This window comes from Phyllobates terribilis, unplaced genomic scaffold (genome assembly GCF_046119375.1).
Source record: "Phyllobates terribilis strain yellow unplaced genomic scaffold, ASM4611937v1 Scaffold_4__5_contigs__length_816908805, whole genome shotgun sequence".
Taxonomy (NCBI): domain Eukaryota; kingdom Metazoa; phylum Chordata; class Amphibia; order Anura; family Dendrobatidae; genus Phyllobates; species Phyllobates terribilis.
Genome location: NW_027362764.1, coordinates 402,584,896 through 402,590,895, shown reverse-complemented (window position 1 = coordinate 402,590,895; position 6,000 = coordinate 402,584,896).

Sequence of the window (6,000 nt, the reverse complement as noted above, 5' to 3'; positions counted from 1 at the left end):
TAGACCAAAGAGCACTTACCCGGCTGAACGCCACAGGGATCCCCAGGGATGTGTGGCGCCATGGCCCTTTGCTCCCCCCCTATGGCGGAGCACGCAGGGACCCTCTCAGATGTGTGGTGTGCGCCTCCGCCAGGGAGCGCCCTGTATCCCCCGGGGCCGGCAGGCATAAGTGGGAACCTCCTCAAGGGGTACACAGAGCTGCCAGGGGAGGGTCAGGGGTCTCAGCAGCGCCGAGACCCCCAGAGACCTCTAGACCACGGGGGGTCCAGGACTCGCTCCATATAAAATAACAACTCTTCTGAGGAGCTGCCGAAGCAGCGACTATCCTCTGAGACCTCAGATAAAAAGACTGATGAACATGGGAGTAGGAGGAGCCTATATACTGGAGGGGCCGGTCGTCTTTTTCCAATCTGAGGTGACTATCCTATGGGGCTCCGCCTACCACGAAGTAGAGAATCTGTGTCTCCCTTCCTTCCCTTCTGCTGCTGAAATTTTGGTTTACTCACCTGATTTTGGGACACATCGGGGGCATGTTAAACAGGTGCTCCAGCTATTGAGGGATAACAAACTCTATGCCAAACTGGAAAAATGTGTTTTTGCCGTTCAGGAGGTGCAGTTTTTGGAGCACTTGGTGTCATCTTTGGGTTTTCGGATGGATCCAGAGAAGTTCTGTGCATGCCTTGAATGGGACCGTCCCGAGTACCTGAAGGCTCTACAACGTTTACTGGGCTTTTGTAATTTCTACCGGAAATTCATCCAAAATTATTCAGTAATCGTGAAACCCCTTACTGACATGACTAAGAAGGGGTCTGATTTTTCCAAATGGTCGGATGCCTCCCTCCAGGTTTTTCCTTCCTTAAAGAATTATTTTGCCACTGCACCTATACTCAGTCTACCCGATGTTTCCCAGCCCTTTATTGTGGAAGTTGATGTGTCGGATGTGGGGGTTGGGGCTGTGCTGTCTCAGGGCCCGTTCCCTGGTAAATGGCATCCATGCGACTTCTTTTCTAAAAAATTGTCTTCGGCTGAGAGAAATTTTGACTTTGGTAATAGGAAACTGTTGGCGATCAAATTGGCGTTTGAGGAATGGTGACATGGTTGGAGGGGGCTGTCCATCCTATTACTGTTAATACTGACCATAAGAACCTGTCATATCTCCAGTCAGTTAAACGTCTCAAACCTAGGCAAGCCAGATGGTCCCTGTTTTTTACTAGGTTCAATTTTGTTGTCACTTTTCGTCCAGGGGTCAAAAATGTCAAGGCTGATGCTTTGTCCCGGAGCTTCCCTGGTGGTAGTAACCATGAGAACCCTGCCCAGATATTACAGAAAGGGGTAGTCATGTTGGCATTATATCCTGAACTGGAGCGTGAAGTGTTGGAGGCCCAGGGGGACACCCTTGCCTTCTGCAATTCAGCAACTCTGTGCTTGCTGGTCATCCATGTGGTAAGGCTACCGCGGACCTCTTCTCTCATCGTTTTTGGTGGCCTGGGTTGCATCGGGATGTGGTTGAACACGTATGTGCTTGTGCGCGTTCTAAAGTATTGCATACTCGTCTGTCTGGTACTCCTCTTTCGATACCTGTCCCTAGCAGGCCATGGACTCACTTGTCCATGGATTTTATTACTGACTTACCGGTTTCTGTAGGCAAAACAGTGGTTTTGGTGGTTGTAGATAGGTTGAGTAAAATGGTTCACTTCGTCGCATTACCTGCACTTCCAAATGCCAAAACTCTTGCTCAGGTGTTTATAAATGAAATCGTGAAGCTTCACGGGGTTCCTTCCGATGTGGTGTCAGATTGGGAGACCCAGTTTGTTTCAAAGTTCTGAAAAGCATTCTGTTCTCGACTGGGGGAGCAGCTGTCCTTTTCCTCTGCCTTTCATCCTCAGTCGAATGGACAGACCAAGTGCATAAATCAGAATTTGGAGACCTACCTCAGGTGTCTTGTCTCTGAAAATCACGAGGATTGGGCATCCTACTTACCGCTGGCAGAATTTGCCATTAAAAATCATCGTCAAGAATCCACTGGCAGATCACCGTTCTTTGGTGCGTACGGTTACCATCCACACTTTGGTACTTTTAGTGGGGGAGTAGCTTCGGGAGCTCCCGAGGAGGAACGTTTTGCTTTGTTGCTCTCCTTGGTATGGCGGGGGGTTCTGAGTAATTTGAAGATCATGGGAGACAGGTATAAATGTATGGCTGACAGAGAAAGCTTGCCAGGTCCGGACCTGAATGTGAATGACTTTGTGTGGTTGTCTACCTAGAATATCAAATTGAAAGTTCCTTCTTGGAAGCTGGGACCTAGGTTTATTGGTCCCTATAAAATAACCGCCATCATTAACCCAGTGGGGTTTCGTCTAGAGCTACCTCAGGCCCTTAGGGTCCACAATGTCTTTCACAGGTCTCTACTCAAGAAATATGTGGAACCTCTTGAGCCCTCACCCCTACCACCGCCCCAGTAATGGTTGATGATAATCTGGAGTTTCAGATTTCAAGGATTGTATATTCTCATCTCCAACGTTGTTCCCTACAATACTGTCACGGGTGTGTCATATGTGACACAGTCGCCCTGCAGTTGGTTGCAGGAGATTTCTTTGTTTGGCATTACAGACATCTTCTTTGTTCTGTCTCACTCTAGGACCCAGCGGCTACCTCCCTCTGGCTAATTGACACGCAGGCCTGGGTGTTTAAATACTTCCTGTTTGCTATAGAGAGGTGCCGGTGATATTCACATGACCCCTTGTGAAGGCTTGGAGCTGTTGCAGTCTGCTTACTTACTCTTTGGTGCTAAGAGGCCGTGTGTGTAATCTCTCTGAAGTTGGCTCAAGATAAGTTACTTCCCCCGTGTCTGTCTCCCCTTGCTGTCTTTAGTTGTTAGTGGGGACTGACTAGCGCTCATCCCCCCCTTCCCTAGCCAGGGCCTAGCTTTAGGGTGATACAGGGTTTTAGGTTCCTGATCAGCGATTGGTGAGAAACCAATATAGGGATGGTAGGGAAGACATGGTGGTATCAAATCAGCCTAGGAGGTCTCCATCTCTTTCTTTTGTGTCTGGGCTCTCTTGCCCTTATCCCTTCATGTTGCACTTTGTCTTTCCTACACTGTGCGTGACAAATACTTGGTGCACTGGAAGGGTTATGGTCCTGAGGAGAGGATGTGTGTTTCAGCATCAGAGGTGAATGCTCCAAGGCTGGTTCGTTCATTCCACACCTCTTATCCTGAGAAAGCTGGACCTGAGTGTCTAGAGGCCACTCGTAGAAGGGGGGATACTGTCAAGGGTGTGTCAGATGTAGCAGACAGTCGTTCTGCAGCTGGTTGCCGAAGATCACTTTGTTTGGTATTACAGACATCTTCTTAAATCTGTCTTACTTTAGGACCCAGCGGCTACCTTTCTCCTGCTCTGATTGACACCCTGGCCTGGGTGTTTAAATACTTTCAATTTGCTGCAGGCACAGGCCGGTGATATTCACATGTTCCCTTGTGAAGGCTTGGAGCTATTGCAGTCTGCTTACTTCCTCGCTGGTGCTTGGAGGACATTTGGTGTAATCTCTCTGAAGTCGGCTAAAGCTAAGTTTCTTCCCCCTGTGTTTGTCTCCCTTGTTGTCTTACACTAAGGGAGCGATCGTACTCCTGTCAGTGTATCGCCAGCTGCAGGATAGCACAGTCACATCTCCAGATGTGGCTGTGTTATCAATGAGAGCTACGTGGGACACTCGCTATTATATGGTTTACAGCGGATAGGTGAGGACTATGGTGGTTTATTATTTTTTTTATTTATTACAGGTGACATAGACATTGGGGATTAGGCAGATGAGTGGGAATCCAGAGATATTCGTGTTCAGGCTGACTTTTGCTGATTTTTGTGCAAAAGGCTTCAGGAACCCTAACACGAATTCAAATGTGGAACGTTAGCACCGAATTTGAAAAAAACGAACATATGCGGAACATGTTTGCTCATCTCTAATTGTAACATTGTGCACTTTGCTCACACACACAGATGATCTAAAGTGGAGGTGTTTTCAATGTTCAAATCCCAAAAGTGATATTATTTATTTGGAATACATGAGTTCATATAATATTGTAGAAACATTTCTGCTGATACTGTACAAAGAAAACATAATCAAATTAACGATAAAATGTTTATTAATCAATTTTATGGTTTTATATCAACAGTAGTATTTGCAACAATAATGAAGAACATCACAGGAACATGCACTCATTTAAAAGCTCCAACTGCTACTGAATAATTGTTTAAGAACATGATCAACCAACCACTGAAAGTCCTACCCATTTATGATTTGAATTTTCTGCTTTTTTGCTGGTGAAATTGATGAACGAGCGAACTATCTACATTTACATTATGCAATTTTAACCGCTCCGCGACGGCCCACTGTAGATAAATGCTGGTGCTTGCTGGGCTCTGTGCAGCGCCGACGTTTAAAAACGGTGGGTGGTCTCGCAGCGCTCAGGTCCCCCAGGGTCCTGAAAGCGCTGCGATTCCGGTGCAGAGCATTAGCTCTGACAGGGAACATCATCGGGACCTGATTGGATCAGGTCCCAGTGATGTTAACCCTTTGCTGTCTTCTATATGCCACGATCTATAGTGATCGCGGCATATAGAAGACAGCAGGAGGAGAGGGGGTCGTCCACTTACCTCTCCGACGGCCCCCTTATACCTTCCAGGACCTGGCGTTGCTATGGCAGCTGGAGGTCACATGACCGCCTCCAGATCTGCCATATATGGTGTCCTGCCTGGCTCAGCCTGCAGCTGAAGCCTGGCAGGAGACTCTGACTGTGAAAGTCAGCAAAGATCTCATGTAATGTAATACATGTCTATTACATTACATGAGATCAGTGATCAGAAAAATAAAAATTAATGTCCCATAGAGGGACTAAGTAAAAATGTAAAAAAAAGTAAAAAAAAATGTTTTTAAACTGTTAAAAAAAAAAATCACAAAATAAATAAAAATAAATAAATAAAATATTAAACCAATAAATCCGTATATATTTATGCAAAACCAAAAAAAGTACACATATTTGGTATCGCCGCGTCCGAAACAACCCGATCTATAAAACTGTCACACTAATTAACTCATTCTGTGCACACCGTAATAAAAATAAATAAAAAACGGAGCAAAAAAATATGCTTTTTCATCATATCGCCAAACAAAATGTGGAAAAAAATTCGATCAAAAAGCAAAATGGAAATAAAAATGGTACCGCTGAAAACGTCATCTTGTTCCGCAAAAAAAAAAGCCACCATACAGCTCCATCAGCCGAAAAATAAAAAAGTTATAGCGCTCAGAATAAAGCAATGCAAAAAAAAATATTTTTTCTATAAAATTGTTTTATTGTGTAAAAGCGCCAAAACATAAAAAAAATATACAGTAAGTGTAGTAACCTCAAAAAACAATTCCTGAATTGTTGGTTTTTGTTAATTTTACCTCCCAAAAAACGGAATAGAAAGCGATCAAAAAATGTCACGTACCCAAAAATGGTACCAATAAAAATGTCAACTCGTCCCGCAAAAAACAAGCCGTCACATGACTCTGTCGGCCGAAATATGGAAAAATTATAGCTCTCAAAATATGGCGATGCAAAAACTAGATTTTGCAAAAAAAAAGCGTCTCTTAGTGTGTGACAGCTGTCAGTCATAAAAACCCGATATAAATCTGGTATCTCTGTAATCGCACCGACCCGAAGAATAAAGTAATCTCATCACTTATACCGCACGGGGAACGGCGTAAAAAATAAATAAAACCAATTCTTCACCTGCTACTGATTTGTTTATTATGTCTCCCAAAGATTGCAGTAAGGCTCTGCTCACATTTATCCTGCGCTCTGCGCTGAGCACTTACACCAGAGTTTCCGTGTAAATCTCTGAAATACGTGATTCAGATGGAACCCATGACGGAAGATTCCCTGTAATGAGGCAGATATAGGTCACTGTGGATGCCGTCTGGCCTGTGATCCCACGGTGTCATTTGTTTTAGGCGTGCATAAAA